Genomic DNA, 17,714 nt, shown 5'->3' on the forward strand with positions numbered 1-17,714 from the left:
GGAGGTTGAAACGTGTCTCCGGGGTACAGGTCTCCAAACGTCTGAAGTTGCATCGTCTTGGCTAGCGTCTTGCTCATGCTGTCCCGAATACAAGGCATCATTGGATTCTGCATTAAAGGAACCGACGGGGCATAGAGCAGAGGGAGTTCCGCTCTCTTCCGCAGTTCATCCCACGCCCAACACAGGGTGCCGGCTGAATCTATATCACCACGAGGACGCCGAGGCTTCTGATACAACGCCACCTTCAGCGGGATTGGGGCCATTGCGTCTGCCTCCACCGCAACATGTGGCTGGAATGGGGTCTGGGGTACCCAATAATGCAAAAACTGTGCTTGCGCTCATAATGCGTAGAGGTGCATATCCGGGGACCCCAGGCCCCCCTTCCTCAATGGAAGTGTCAGAAGGTCCCAAGACGTTCTGACTTGCTTTCCCGCCCACGCCAACGTGAGGAGGTGGGATTTAAGCGTGTTCAGAAAAGGTTTTGTAATCGGGATCGGTATATTAACAAACAGATTAAAAAATTTGGGCAGAATGACCATTTTGGCCAATGCAATCCTGCCAGCCAGTGACAGCGGTAGCCGCGCCCAGACACATACTTTGTCCTCCAGCCACACCATAGTTCGGCCATAGTTTAGGTGCCACACCTCCTGCGTATCCCGACTGACCCAAATTTCCAAGTACTTCACCTCTCCCGCCTCCCAGCGCAAGGGGAATTCTGATGTTACCTGTGGAGTCCCATCTGTCAACGGGAACACCACAGATTTGGCCCAATTGATACAAACACCAGAAATCCCCCCAAAGCGGATAAATTCCCCCAACAATGGATCGAGATTGACCTCGGGGTTTATAACATACAGCGTGACATCGTCCGCATATAGGGAAATAAGCAGGTTTCGAGAACTGAAACCAATTCCCCTTGCGGTGTGGTGTTGTCTGATCCGAGCCGCCAGTGGCTCCATTGCAACAGAAAATATGTAAAGGGGATAGTGGACACCCCTGTCTAGTCCCACGTGATATCGGAAAGGGTTCCGAAAGCAAACCATTCACCCGTACCCGCGCCTTAGGCGCGTTATATAGCAGCCGGATACAGTCTATAAATAGCGGGCTGAATCCCATGCGCCTGATGATGGAGAAGAGGTAGGACCATTCAAGCGTATCAAACGCCTTGGTGGCGTCCAGAAACACCACCGCTGCTTTTTCGTCTGGGTGTAAGTAATGGAGCACCGAGAATATCGTTCTCAAATTGTGCGAAGTGGATCTCCCCGGGATAAAGCCCGACTGGTCCGGAAGGGCAATCATTGGCAAAAGAGGCTGCAACCTGTTAGCCAACAGCTTAGCAAAGATCTTTACATCTTCATTAATCATGGAGAGCGTGTGGTAAATAAATTAATTACCAGGTCTGAATTTCTATGAATTATCAATATAAATGAAATAATGAACTGAGGAGTCTGTGGTGTAAGAGTTAAATGGGCCTTTATTCATTAACTCGAGTTAAGGGAGAGCTCCTTCAGCTCAGCAGGTTCAGGAGTGGTCTGACACTTTATTCACTGAATACAGTTTTTATACATTTCACAATATATTGGGAAGAGCCCTCCTAGTTCGTAGCAGAAAGATGTTGCAAATTAGCATTGCTCAAGGCACATAAGCAAAACACAGATAGACACGTACTTTTCAAGGAAACAGCTTGGGTTTTTGTTTTTCAGAGGGTTGGGGAGCTGGTGTGCCTGAGAGATAAGGGAGTGGTGCGTAGGTTATGAACAGACAACCTTGGAGGGAGCTGAAATATGTGACAATCTGCGGGCCTCAGTGAATGTTAGGCCAGCTGGCTTCGAAGAGATACTAGATAAGCCTTTTTTCTCTGAAAAGAGAAGGCTGGTGGGCCCTTTTTCAGAATCGGCTTAACCACAAAAATGTGTGGGTGTAACTGACCAAGAACTTGTGCAACCTGAGGAGATACGTGAACTGGCTGATCCTGGGCAAGCTGAAGTGAATTCTAAAATGGATGCTGTATCTAAAATGGATGCTGTATAGAATTGTTTTGGAGCAGCAGAGAAAGGAAAGTGTGCGAGGGGACAGAACCGGTTAATGTGATCTTTTAATTTTTATTTTCTCATTCCCTCCTTGTCCCCAAGCGCAACTTATTTTATTTCTTTTAGATCACTTCCATGGCCATGAGGCCGTCCACATGGGCTTGCAACATAATTTTCTCATTTTCTTTTGCTCTATTAATTGGCTTTGGGACTAGGCATGTAGCACAGAGACCGCATAAAGCGGGCCGCACTGGACACAGAGACAGCAGGACAATACCATCATCAACACGAGGCCTAGTCCTGAAAGTACCTTCCAGCCCCATGCTGACAACATACCCCATAACCATCCCATTAGTGTCCAGGAGCCGGGCTCTTGGTGTATGTCTGCAGCTATTTTATGCAATTTGGAAAATGCCGCATAGACTCATGGAGAGTTATCAGGAATATACACACAGCAGCTAGAACCGATTAATGTGCATGCTCCACCCCGGTCAGCCAGTATGACGTCAAGAACAAGACGGTTTTGGAGTGTTACCATCCTTATGGCCGTCTGTTCCTCGGTCAAGTTTCCAAGGGCAGATATGGTCTGATTGATGACGGCCTCCAGAGTCCTGGTAAGTCTACGTATTAATTTACTATTTTGTACAGGGCCTATGAAAAAGAAGAATCCCTTGTTAAAATCGGTATATTGTTCCCAAGTTGTTTCAGTCTGGTCAACCCCTGAGGTATCAATTGCTCTTTTCCTTCGCTTGTGCTGATATAGCCGGAGATCCTTATGATAGGAAGCGGGTGCTATAAAAACTGGTGGGAGGAGAAATGCTATGTAGCATGTGCCGCCCCTCCCTTGAGGTAATCGAAAATAGGCCGTGGAGCCGCAAACAAAATAGGTGTGGCGGGAGGCTACAAATGAAGACTTACCTCAATCCACAAAATCTAGTATCGTGGAGCAATCACTGTGCCCTAATTTCAGGGATCCATTCTTTCCGATACACAGATGGCCTTTAGTAGGTGTTACCAATATAGAGGGAGGGCCATTATTCTTATTAGACCTGATGTTCAATATTTGGAATGCTACTGTCTCATTGCCTGTCCGATATTCCTCACTCTCTAAAGCAGAGCCCCTAGCTTGGGGGTCTCCGTTTTCATCTGGGTAACAGGCTTTATTCAGGACAGCATTCAAATCTCCCCATGGCCATCCATTTTTACAAGAATTCTTTTCCTCAGGGCAAATCAAGGAGGCGTTCCTGACCACCATTAGGGCATCCCAAGCTGGGCACGATCCATTGTAAGAGAAGGACAAGGGAGAGAGAGGCATTCCGCCTCTACTCTGGTGCGCCGGAAGGCGACCACAGATCCAACAGTTTGTGGTATTGCTGACCTGAAGTGTATGATGTAACATCTGTATAAAGGTATTATTCTGTAAGGCCAGCCTGTGACTCTGCTCATGGGGGGTTAAAGTATGGTACGTGTGTTCTTCAGGTGTATTGACATGTCCTTGTTGGTGTGGTGATGGTGTCTTGGAAGGGAAAGCAACATGTAATATCCACCCCACACATGTCAATATAGCACATATCAAACACAAAATTATCAAAGTCATTATACATCTGCTACGTAACATTTTGCCTTATTTCTTTTTCATTATTGCCTTTTTAGTCGGCCCCCAGGCAGTCTGCCGTAACGCAGTAGTCATTGTCTGACCGCTTCACCAGTCAGTCTGTACCAACTGGACTTAATTGATCAAACTTGAGTTACTTTGGCAGATCGTAATTTTGAACTGTAAGTTTGTTGGGGGGTCGGATCCAAGAGGGGGCAAATAGTTTGTGTTATCTTTCTTTTGAACAATGTTCTCAGGATCCCCAAAGTACTTTTTACAATGGCTGGCATGAAGCCATCCTTTCCTTCCTTCAACCTTTACTGCTGTCCGCATAGTTAAAAGTACCAACTTTGGCTGCTTCCACCTGGGCTCCAAGGGCGATGTTCTATCAAAGTTTCGGATGAGAACCCAGTCCCCTGGCCTTATCGCATGCTCTTCGGGACTGGTGTGATCTGGAAAGGCAGCCGCCACCTGTGAACGACAAGAGCATAGTGCAGACATCATGTTGGCAAGATAATCTGTCAACATATTACTGTCAGTATCCGTGATAGACTTAGGTCTAGGTGTCCCCACATGTTAGGAGGTCTTCCGTAAACTACCTCATAAGGAGATAGTCCGGTCCTTGAATGTGCTACCATTCTCATGTAAAAGAGGGCTACCGGCATGGCTGTGACCCAATCTACACCCTTTTCTGCGCATATTTTTGCTATTTTTGTCTTCAGTGTCTGGTTCTGTCTTTCGACTAGACCTGCTACCTGTGGGTGTCTGACACAGTGGAACTTCCAGGTGTACCCTAACAACAATGATACCTGTTCCATTAGTTTAGAGGAAAAAGGTTGACCATTGTCAGAATAGATAACTCGTGGAAGTCCATATCGGGGAAAGAATTCCCTAACCAATTGTCTAGCTGTTGTATTGGCTGTGTAATCTGGTACTGGATAGGCTTTTGTCCATCTAGTCAATGCATATACAACCACTAGTACGTATTTCTGTCCCCTACATCTATCCATTTGTATGTAATCCATCTGTAGGACCTCAAAAGCATGTTCAGGAGGGTGAAATCCACCTTGTTCTACAGACACCCCTTTTCCCTGGTTGAACTGACAACATATCATACATGTTCTGACTTTGTGTTTTGCGGCAGCTCGCAAGTTTTTTTTGTGCCATAATGGTCGTAAGCTATCTAACATTCCTTTCTCACCTAGGTGTGCTGGACTATGTGTAGTTTCTATGATTATGGGTACCATTGAATCGGGTAGGAACCACACTGTTTTGTCTTTTGTCACCCACCCTTGTTCAGTCTCCGTCCCTCCTGCTTCACTCCATTTTTTCTTTTCCTCTGGGGTGGCATGGACCTGTATGTCTATGACGTCTTTGGAAGGGTCTCTTACTACCAGAACTGTATCCTGTTGAATTTTATGGGAAAAGGCTGCTGTCTGGGCTGTGTGTTTGGCAGTTTGATCTGCAAGATCATTTCCTTTGGAAAAATCGTCTGTAACTTTGGTGTGGGCTTTGCATTTCAAGATCGCTACTGCTGTCGGTAGGTGTATGGCGTCCAACAGGTCCTGTATTAAAGGTCCATGTTGTATCTTTGCTCCATGGGAGGTCAGAAAACCTCTTTCTTTCCATAGAGTCCCAAAATTGTGAACCACCCCAAAGGCATACTGCGAATCTGTGTAAATGTTTACTTTTAAATTTTTCGCCCACTTACATGCCTGTGTGAGGGCTATTAATTCTGCAGCTTGGGCTGAAAGGGTGTCTATTCCGTTTGTTTCTATGACTCTACTGTCAGTGGTTATGGCATAAGCTGCCGTTAACTCTCCTGTACTCGTCCGCATACATGACCCATCCACAAAGAGCGTAACATCTACATCTGATAGCGGGACATCAGTCAAGTCTTGTCTGGGTTTGGTGACAATCTCTATCATTCTAATACAGTCATGTGTATCTTCATCATTTGTGGCATTGGGTAGCAAGGTAGCAGGATTTAATGTGTTACACCTCCTTATCTCTATGTGTGGCTGGAACAATGTCATCTCATATCCCGTTAATCGTGCAACTGTAAGGTGTTGTGTTTGTGTTCTGTTGAGTAGGAGTTCCACTGCGTGTGGTACAAGTACTGTCAGGGGGTGTCCTAGGACAATGGCATTGCTTTGTCTGATGGCTAAAGCTGTGGCAGCTACAGATTTTAGGCAGGCAGGTAGGGCTTGTGCGACTGGGTCTAATGTACTGGAAAAGTAGTCACAGGGCCTGTTTCTTCCTGCTTGGTCCTGCGTGAGGACTGAGAGTGCTGTACCGCCTCGTTCTGTTACAAATAGTGTGAAGGATTTGGTGTAATCTGGAGTAGCCAGGACTGGGACCTGACAAAGTGCTTGTTTTAGTTCCTCAAAGGCCTCTGTATGCTCAGTTGTCCATGGCCTCCACAGTGGTCAGTTGTATCAATGGTTTGGCCAAATGGGCATACTGTGGAATCCATTGTCTACAATATGATGTTAAGCCAATGAAGGCACGTACTTCTTTCTGTGTTGTTGGACGTGGAATAGTGGCGATTAACTGTATTCGTTCCTGTGTGAGTTGTCTACCCTCCTTGGACAGCAAGTGCCCAAGGTAGGCCACTTGCTGCGCACAGAACTGTAATTTAGAGGGGGAGACTTTGTGTCCTTTGTCTGCAAGAAATAGTAAAACCTGGAGGGAAGCTTTTTCGCACTCTGTTTCTGACTGGCCTGTTATGAGGATATCGTCTACATATTGTATGAGCATTGTGTTTATAGGCATCTGGATGCTGTCCAACTGCCTCTTCAGGGCTTGACTCTAGATACTGGGACTTTCTGTATAGCCCTGAGGAGCTCTCGTAAATCTGAAGCTTCTGCCATTTAATGAGAACCCAAAAAGATATTGGCTATCCTCATGAATAGGAATGCTGAAGAAAGCGTTTTTCAGATCTATGACCGTGAAGAAGGTAGCCTTGGGGTCTATGGCTGTTAAAAGCGATGTTATGTCAGGTACCACAGGGTATTGTGGCACTACACATTTGTTTAACTCTCGCATGTCCACTACCAAACGATATACACGTTCGGCAGTTGGGTCCGTTCTTTTAAGAACTGGAAGAACAGGTGAGTTACAAGTATTGGAGTCTGTCTCTACTACTACCTTGTGTTCAATCAGGTCATTTATTATTTGCAGTAATGCTAGTTCAGCTTGCGGAGGTATTTTATACTGTCTTATTCGTGGCAAAACCACACCTTCCTTTAGTGTAATCTTGTGAGGTGTGATGTCCATACAGCCTACGTCTGTAGGACTAGTTGCCCATAATGGTAATGGGATCACTTTGAGTCTGGCATCCAGTTCCTTTTCCAGGAAATGTCCTTTGAAATCTCGTAGGAATAACCTGACACCTTGGGGAATAACCTGACACCTTGGGGAGCAACATAACATTTCAGTGTTTTAATACCTAATACATTTTCGGGACAGGTCTTTGTTAACACTAGATCTGTAGTACGTGTTAGTGTACCCACTCCTATGGAAACATTTTGGGAGACCTTATTTATTACTGTTTTTCCCAAAAAACCCAAGGAAATACTATGTGAGCCGGAGAGAGGTATCCCTGGGACCTCATCATGGTTTATCGTTGTCCTACTGGCCCCTGTGTCAAGGAGGAATTTTCTGTCCTGCCCCAGAATGTGTGCTTGTACATAGGGGCCACGTTGGTCCACCGTGACAGGGATCAGGGGCAAGTCTTTTTCTCTCTCTAGGCCCTTTCATGAATATTCAGGATATTCGGGGTATATTTCATCATTGCGCTGGTACATTTGAGTTTGTGCGGGGGTGTTAGTGGGGGGTCGGGCCTGGGCCGTAGGAGCTGGGGCCTCATTGTTTCGAGGGGCATAGGGACGGGCTTGCGTTTTTCCTGTTGCTATATTGTGTTTCAATACAGGACATTCCCTGACAAAATGGCCAGGTTTCTTACAATAATTACATGACCCCTTGTCAGTTGGTTTTGTATTTTTCCCTGTACTTGGTACAGTCATTGTCTGTGCAACCAGGGCTTTCATTTTAGTATCCTTGACACGCCTTCTATCTTGTTCCTCTTCCTCTTTAATCCTATTGTGGTGATATTGTAACATTTGTAACATTTGTTGAGAAGTGTTCGCTTGCCACGTACGATCAACCTTTTGGACCCTGTTCTTTATTGGGGGAAGGGCATTTTCCACTAACTTTGCAACAAAAAGACCTTAATACCCTTCACAGCCTGACGAGAGGCCACTATTAATGGCAAAACATTTCTGTAGTCTTACAAAATAGTCTCCAGTATCTTCTTCTGGCTTTTGCTTACATGCTGAAATTGCATCCCACTCCTTCTTTTTCGTTGTCAATAACTTGGGTAATACTTGCATAAGGAGATTGGGGAATGCTCGTATTAGGGGCCCTAATCCCCCCCCCGGGTAGGCGGTCTTGGTCTTCATTCCCTAATGCTGTCCAATTCATAACTGTTCCCCCGTCCAAGTTCCAATCTTTTTCCATTAAATTTTCATAAATTCCCTCGGGAAGGAGCACTTTGAGTAATATTTTTATGTCCGGAAAGGTATAGTTTCCTAAACTAAGGATATCTCTTATTTCTTTATGAAACCCTGCAGGATCCCTTTCGTGCGGTGGTACTATTTTCTTCATTTCCAATATCTCTAACTTCGTAAGAGGGGTGTACACGTGTACCCGCCACAAAACGCCATCTGGGCCTGCCCTCGGGTGTACTTCTCGTAGTGGATATTGTCCCTTGTCACAAGTGCTTATACCGGACATTTCAATTTCGAACTGTACATAACGTTGTCTCAGATCTAAAACTTTAGTAATTAATTCTTCATCCCTTGTGGTCCAAAAACCGTCTGCACAGTCACGTAATAAGTGATATACTGCCTTAGGTGGGGGACATCTTTTTTCATATAATGTTGCCAAATGCTGTGACGTGAACATACCCGCTATTCTTTGGTCAGACAGGGAGAGGGAGAGGAAGATCTGTCCTATTATATCAGGGTCATAAAGTTGGTGCTGGGCAATCCAATCAGTGGCTGATTGTGCTATTTCTTTGTCATGTGGGGTGAAAGGCGGGTCATCCTCGAGCCAGCGCTCCAATGACTGGACAGTGCACTGGAACAGTTTAGCGGAAACGGTATCCGTTCTAGTATTTTTGTATTCAGTTGAGATATGAGGGGGAGGGGGAGGGAAACCGGGACGACGATGGCTACGGGCCAGTCCCACGACAGTAGTTCTCCCTCCCTCTTCTTCCTCACCACTCGTCTCTTCCGAGACTTTCTCCTGTCTTTCCCAATCTTGATGGATGGTATGGATGCCCGTTATCAATCGTACTACCATCTCATCTAGCCGTTTTAGTTTGGTGAACTTGTACTGTTCAAGTAAGTCACTTAGGTCCAACAAATGGTTGGGCGCCTTGTGATTACTGGAGTCCAATATCCTCAAAAAACAGGTCACCGCAAATTGTAACATGGTCTGTTTGGTCACTACTTTTCTATTTTGTATCATTGTTAACAGGGCCTGTTCATTTTGGCCCGTCCGGACGAAATTGTAAACTGCGTCCAATTGGAATTTACTGTTGGGAATTATCTGGAGTGCGTCTAGAGCCTGTCTCAATCTATAAGATATTGTGGCCATTCTACCCTCCCCGGGGCATTCATCATAGGGACATTCCAAAGGAGGAACGTCAATTTTATTCTCTGTCCCATCTTTAGCATCTTCTGGTGGGGGGGCGGTGGCCACTTGGCCACCCATCGGTACTGGTGGTATTCGTTGCAGGACTTGTTGTTGAATCACATAAGGCGGGGGACTTTCTATTAAGTAAGAGGACATGAAATCCTCTGTTTGAGTTATTGTTACCTTTTTCATATTGTCTTGGATGCACATCTCCTCACTAGTAGTCTCTGTAGGCAGAACGGGATAAATCCCTTCAACAAGTGCACTTGTTTCTCTTTCTCGCTGTTCAGTAATAACTCTCTCGCCCTCTTCCTTTAATTTCTTTTCTTTAGCATGTTCTGACATTTTCCTACCTTTTTAAATTTTCGTTTGTTCTTTCTGATATCTCCTATGCGCTTCCTTGCGCCATAATTCAATTGCCTTTTCTTGTGTAGGCCTTACTTTCTTTTTCCACAATTGTTCTTCTACTGCAATAATACACTCCATGTCCCACGTACCTGTAGGGGGCCACCTGAGTCTGAGTTCTAGATCCTTTGTATAATCTGACCACAGTTCCAAAAACATTACCCCTTCTATACCATGTTTAGTATACATGAAATGTCCAGGTGGCCTATCTCCCTCGCCATACCGACGCGCCTCAGCGTACTTGCCCAAGAACTTTGTTTCACGCTGCGCCTCCACCGCATAATCCAACAGCAGGGCCTTAATTTTCTGCGCTATGTGGGGGTCATTTGTGGAATAAAAATCCCCCTCTAGTGTCTTAATCTGAGCCTCCGAGGAGGCCAGCGTACCACGAATCACCTTTAACACCCCCGCCTGTCTCGCAATGCATTGGCCTCTGATCAGTACTTTAAGGGCCTCCCAGAGCGATGCCTCAGTCTCCACCGACCCCTCATTGTTCGAATAATAATCAAGGATGTCCCTCCTTATTTCTTCCTTGAAAGCCTCGTCCAACATAGCATGTGGTGGAAGCCGTCAGGAAAACGCTCAGGGGAAGGAGCCCGGGAGGGTCAGCCGTAACAGACATGGCGCATGGTCAGACAGCGTGCGCAGCAAGTGCGATACCTCAGCAGTCCAAGCTGCCGCATCTCGCGAGAGCAGCCAGAAATCTAGGCGTGACCACGCTCCATGACGATCCGATACACACGTGCCTTCCCTCACCAAGGGATGCCGACTGCGCCAAATGTCCACCAGATTCCCGTCCCGGACTATGGACTGCAGAGTTGCACCAGCAGCTGGGTGCAAGGTGCGGGCTGAGTGCCTCCTGTCTGTTGCGTCATCAAGAACAGCGTTAAAATCTCCACCCCACAACACGGTGTCATATCCCATTGCCGTGATTCTGGACCATACATCTTGAAAAAATTCAGGGGAGTCCGTATTGGGACCATATATTGCCGCGATTACCAGAGGAACCCCCCCAAGCATTCCACCTAAAATAACAAACCTCCCCTCTGGATCCCTGTGTTCCTCCCTAACGCGCCAGTCCACCCCCTGCCACAATTGTTCTTCTACTGCCATAATACACTCCATGTCCCACGTACCTGTAGGGGGCCACCTGAGTCTGAGTTCTAGATCCTTTGTATAATCTGACCACAGTTCCAAAAACATTACCCCTTCTATACCATGTTTAGTATACATGAAATGTCCAGGTGTATCTCTAGATGGGACCGGAACGGCCTGTTCTAATAACCATTTCTTGGTACTTAATCCTCGTAATTTGGAAAATAAAGGCATTTTAAGGTGTTTTAACTAAGCCTTATAAAGGTGAGAATTACGAAAACAATATACTTGATATCTTTATACACTGGGGAGCCAGTGCAACTTTACCGTGTTCTGTCACAGAACCCGTCTTTATACATTCCCAGTAGTACTCACCGAGAAGCAGAACTTGAAGACCTGGTCATCGGACTGGAGCGCTGCGCAGGGGACTGAGGAACAACGGGACTCTGGAAACCTAGGACTCGACAAGTTCACTGGTCGGGCTCTGGGTTGGAATGCTCCGCCAATCTTCCTCACCGCCTCGTGTGGATGTTCAGTCTCAGTCTGTCTCCTCCTCGCCGCGAGGGAGTCAGCAGGAATACCCCCGCTTCTTGTGCACTTGAGAGTCCATCGGGGGGGTCTGGAAGGGACAAGGACCGGACCTAGATCTCCGGCGCGTGGGGAAGGGGGAGCGTCCCTGTTCAGGCGCCAGTTAATGTGGTAAATAAATTAATTACCAGGTCTGAATTTCTATAAATTATCAATATAAATGAAATAATGAACTGAGGAGTCCGTGGTGTAAGAGTTAAATGGGCCTTTATTCATTAACTCAAGTTAAGGGAGAGCTCCTTCACCTCAGCAGGTTCAGGAGTGGTCTGACACTTTATTCACTGAATACAGTTTTTATACATTTCACAATATATTGGGAAGAGCCTTCCTAGTTCGTAGCAGAAAGATGTTGCAAATTAGCATTGCTCAAGGCACATAAGCAAAACACAGATAGACACGTAATTTTCAAGGAAACAGCTTGGGTTTTTGTTTATCAGAGGGTGGGGGAGCTGGTGTGCCTGAGAGATAAGGGAGTGGTGCGTAGGTTATGAACAGACAACCTTGGAGGAAGCTGAGATATGTGACAATCTGCGGGCCTCATTGAATGTTAGGCCAGCTGGCTTCGAAGAGATACTAGATAGGCCTTTTTTCTCTGAAAAGAGAAGGCTGGTGGGCCCTTTTTCAGAATCGGCTTAACCACAAAAATGTGTGGGTGTAACTGACCAAGAACTTGTGCAACCTGAGGAGATACGTGAACTGGCTGATCCTGGGCAAGCTGAAGTGAATTCTAAAATGGATGCTGTATCTAAAATGGATGCTGTATAGAATTGTTTTGGAGCAGCAGAGAAAGGAAAGTGTGCGAGGGGACAGAACCGGTTAATGTAATCTTTTAATTTTTATTTTCTCAAGCGGACGGTAAGAGTCCAGCTCCTCCTCCGGTTTTCCCGGTTTCAATAGCGTAATGATTGTCGCCTCCCTCATAGACGAAGGCAGGGTTCCCACCTCCAACGCCTCACCGAATACTTCCAGCAAACGAGGGGCCAATTCCTCAACGTACGTCTTGTAGAATGACGTGGTTAAACCGTCAGGCCCCGGAGCCTTACCCATGGGTAGGCTTTTAATGACCTGCGCAACATCCCCCACTGTAAAAGGGAGATCCATATATTTCCTATGCGTGTCGTTGAACCAGACCAGTGCCACAGTGTCAAGGATCTCATTCAGCTCCTCAGCGCCTGACCCCTGAGTAGTCGTATATAACCGATTATAAAATACGGCAAATTCGTTGGACACTCCCACGTGACCACTAATCATGTCACCTTGCGGGCTCCAAATCTCATGGACAAACGTCGCCGATTGCGATGGTCTAATCAAGCCGGCAAGTGTGCGACCCGGCCTATCTCCCTCGCCATACCGACGCGCCTCAGTGTACTTGCCCAAGAACTTTGTTTCACGCTGCGCCTCCACCGCATAATCCAACAGCAGGGCCTTAATTTTCTGCGCTATGTGGGGGTCATTTGTGGAATAAAAATCCCCCTCTAGTGTCTTAATCTGAGCCTCCAAGGAGGCCAGCGTACCACGAATCACCTTTAACACCCCCGCCTGTCTCGCAATGCATTGGCCTCTGATCACTACTTTAAGGGCCTCCCAGAGCGATGCCTCAGTCTCCACCGACCCCTCATTGTTCGAATAATAATCAAGGATGTCCCTCCTTATTTCTTCCTTGAAAGCCTCGTCCAACATAGCATGTGGTGGAAGCCGTCAGGAAAACGCTCAGGGGAAGGAGCCCGGGAGGGTCAGCTGTAACAGACATGGCGCATGGTCAGACAGCGTGCGCAGCAAGTGCGATACCTCAGCAGTCCAAGCTGCCGCATCTCGCGAGAGCAGCCAGAAATCTAGGCGTGACCACGCTCCGTGACGATCCGATACACACGTGCCTTCCCTCACCAAGGGATGCCGACTGCGCCAAATGTCCACCAGATTCCCGTCTCGGACTATGGACTGCAGAGTTGCACCAGCAGCTGGGTGCAGGGTGCGGGCTGAGTGCCTCCTGTCTGTTGCGTCATCAAGAACAGCGTTAAAATCTCCACCCCACAACACGGTGTCATATCCCATTGCCGTGATTCTGGACCATACATCTTGAAAAAATTCAGGGGAGTCCGTATTGGGACCATATATTGCCGTGATTACCAGAGGAACCCCCCCAAGCATTCCACCTATAATAACAAACCTCCCCTCTGGATCCCTGTATACCTCCCTAACGCGCCAGTCCACCCCCTGTCGAATCAGCATAGCAACCCCCCTGGCGTAATTGGAGTATATGGACACATATGTGTGCCCCCATCTGCGGTGTCTCAGCTTCGGAGATGGGGCCGTATTTAAGTGCGTCTCCTGCAACAAACAAACTTCAATGTTATGTCGGGTTAGATAAGCATGCACCAATCTGGATTTGCGATAATCATTCAGCCCTCTAATGTTCCACGTTAACAAGTTCAGTGGTTGTGCGTGTGTGTGGCTGGACAAAGTCTCGTAATGAGAAGTGGGTAGGCTGTCACTTGAGCTCATAAAGCAAAACGTGCGTAGAGTGTCGCACTCTTCTTAAGCATACTGGCATTAAACAAACAAACAATCCCCGTCCCCAACCCCCCTCCCACTCCAACCCCCCAAACAGGTTGCAGAATAGCCCCCCCTAACAACCCAATACACAACCAACTCTGTAAATTATAAGGGAAACTTCCCATGGGGGGCATAGTGGCGTCAGCAATTACCCCTGAGTGAACAGGGCGGGCCGGGACCTCTGCAGCGTTGCCACAACCCCTTCCACGACATCCCAAATACAACACATAAACGATAAGGAGCAACAGTTTGACCCACAGTTGCATCTGAGCAAGGGATCACGGAGCATGGCACCATGGTGAATATTGTACGGGACCCAACGGAGACCCAGCCCCATGTCAGTCATTATCGCTGAGGTTGCCGGAAACGGACGTCATCGACCCACGATCAGCTTTACCCTTCCTTCCTCCAATATGTTTAGCAAACTTCAGGGCAGCCTTCGCATCAGTGAAAAAGTGCGCAGACCCATCATATGAAACCTTCAATTTCGCTGGATATAGCCAGGATTACGGAACCTGCGCCTGTAGGAGTATACGCTTAGCCTGTAGAAATTCACAACGTGCTGCCTGCATCGCCGGGGTAAAGTCCGGATGAAGCGATATGGTGTTCCCTTGATAGGACAGTTTACCCTTTTCTCTCGCCATTCGCAATATGTTATCCCGGTCTTGATAGTTCAGCAATTTTGGTCAATATAGGTCTGGGCGGCGCTCCCACCGGGGGCCTCTGGCCCAGAGACCTGTGTGCCCTTTCCACCACGAAGATGGGGGATAGTTGAGGATCAAACAGCTCATGCAGAAGTTCCGTCACATAACTCTCCATTTTAGTGATTGCGGTGGTCTCCGGAATCCCGGTAATGTGCAGATTATTTCTGCGCGATCGCGCCTCTAAATCATCATTCTTGGCACGAATGACTCCCAAAAGCCTGTCCATATTTAGCAGTTGCTCCTTCGCTTCCACCTGAAATTCGTGGAATTCAGTGTGCCGGGTCTCTAAAGCATTCAGGCGGGTGTCATGGGCGTGGACCTGTGCCTTCACCGAGTCTAGCTGTGTGGTTAAGGTGTCTAGTTTAGAGTCAATATTTCGCAGACTAGAGCGCATTTCTAGCATGAGAGTGCGCAGATCTTCACCCCCATCCTCAGAGTGCATCTCCTGCTGCCCCTCATCCTGCGCGCCAGATGGCGATTCAGATTGACGCGTGGCCCTCTTGTCAAAAGTCAACTTGGGTTGCTTGGCATCGTGCTTACCCATCTTGTGCCCAGTGCTCAGCACCTAGACAGTTCTGGTAGACGAGAGATCAGGTAGACTCTGCACCTCTCCTGCCGCCAGTCCTCACTCAGGGAGCAGCACAACCAAAGATGACCATGCAAATCACCTTCAACTGAAAACATCTTTCAACCACTAGTAGCAATGTAGGGCCACACCATCAGATTAGAGTAGCCGAGCAGGCCGGGTGCCAGGTCACAGCAGCTCCCTGCACATCTCTCTGCAAACTTCAATACAGGTTCATCGCACATTCAGAGCCTCAGTGTCCTCGTGGGGGAGCGTCCACCCATGAAACCACGTATTAGTATCTCAGCCTCAGCTCTCCGCAGTATTTCCGGACCCCCCACCGTCCGCAGCAGTGTCCAGCCAATGTCAATACTCCTCCCAGGGTTCACCTACCCAGCGCGACTCTGCCACCACCTCTACGTCACGATTGCAGGAGGTGCAGCACTCAGCAGGGGTTCATATTCAACGGGAGGTGGCAGGGAATCGCGCACTCACCAATATGGCGCCTGCAGGTCCGCCGAAAGAACGTCTGCGCTCCGTCCCGCCTCCGCTCTGGCCAGCTCTCAGCAGGGAACGCCACCAAGGATCCTAGTCTACAGGATCCTCACCGGCACAGGCTCCCCCGCTCGTCCGCGGCCGCATCCAGCGCCGTCCGCTCAGGGCCACCCCAGCTTCGCCGATGTCTCAGGCCCACGGCGCCGCCACAGCCCCGGGCTCTAGTTCCGAGGCCGCCGGGCGCCGCAGTCACCACGACTGGGCTCCGCCGCTGCTCCTCACAATCTGGCAGTATAGAGCCCGCACGGGGCTCGGGGGGCACAGCACGCCAGGCTACAACCGGTCAACCGGTCAATGAGGTAGGGACGCCGGCTTCAGGGTCGCAACTTCCCCGTGTGAAGGATCAGGACAGGATTAATATACCAGCCCGCGGAGCACACTCAAAAAGCAGCCATTCCGCTGCTTCAGCAGACCACGCCCCCACCTGAAGATACTTTGAAAGTTCTTTGGACATTTCCAAATTTATTTTTATCTCATGTTCTTATTATCTTCTTTTCTCTGCATTTATAGAGGCAGATTGTACTTGGCTCATGCCCTTTATGTATTTCTAATATTCTACTCTGGAATACTTGTTAGTGTGATGGATGCGGCTGCTTAGAGACTGCACTAAAAGATAATGCATAATGCCAGCCTCCGTGTTTTTAATGAAATCCAGATTCTCTGGTCATGGTAATAGGAGAATCGCAATTGTTGTTCACTCAGAATTATCTCATTATTACTCTGTTTTCGTTTTTTAGTTTAACCTATTATATATATATCTTTTTCTCTGTACAATTAATGTATCTTCAATTCATTATTTATACTATTGACTTACTTCTTGCAATTGTATATTGTTGTTTTGCTTTTTATCGGTTCTTTCTAATGATTTTCAAATTCTTCTTTACTTATCATTTTTAATTTCCATGATATACCTTCAGCAGATAACCCCAATAATACAATTAAATCTAGAGCTCAATATTAAGCCATTGCGATATGACAACCTGAATCTATTAACTAAAATCATGACTTGAAACTAGCCTGTCTTCTCACAGACATTTATGGCATGGATTGCAATTGCAAGCGTAAATCTTGTAACTACCTAGAATGACATTAGGGCACATATAATTTTAATACTCTCAGCAGTTGATCAGGCGATGTCACAATAAGCGAATTGACCCAAAGCGCTCCGCTTTTACGAAGATAATGCATCTCTAACATAAAATACATAATAATTAATCATTATTTTGGCAATTAATAGCATTACATCGGTAACATCCCGCATTGCCAAACACGAACCCTAGTACACAATATTTGGAACTGAGGGGCAGATTTATGAGCCCCTTGCGCCACTTTTGCGTCACTTTTAACATGGGAAAAGTGACGCAAAAGTGGCGCAAGGGCTCATAAATCTGCCCCTGAGTTTACAAATAACCATTACAAAATTGCAGACAGTTTTTTGCAACTCAGACCAGGCCGGATTACATTTTTTCGCTCTGGAATAAATATGGGGCTTATTCGGGACGCTGTCAATCTACAGCACAGATCGAAAACCCAGGATTCATCCCAGGATCTGTTCTAACGACAACGTTTAGCCGTTAAGGAATCTCATGTATTAAAACTCATGCATCCGCTAGTATTACATATGCTAAATTATTTTAAACATTTCAAATAATTTGGATCCTTAACGTTAATCTTGGTCTGACCGTTAAAATATTGCTCTATATATAGCTGACTGTCGCTCGCAAATTCCTCTATGCTCCACCAGGTAAAATATTTCTTCTAAACTTTCTAGCCTTTAAATTCAGTGGACTATTTCCTCAATAATCTGATTATCCTGTTCGAGCATTCATTCTCAGAACTGATTACATATTCATAGTTATTTTTAAGAACAAATAATTTCCAAACTGGCATGCAAAAATAGGTTATGTAAATTTATAACAAAA

This window comes from Triturus cristatus, chromosome 7 (assembly GCF_964204655.1).
Source record: "Triturus cristatus chromosome 7, aTriCri1.1, whole genome shotgun sequence".
Taxonomy (NCBI): Eukaryota; Metazoa; Chordata; class Amphibia; order Caudata; family Salamandridae; genus Triturus; species Triturus cristatus.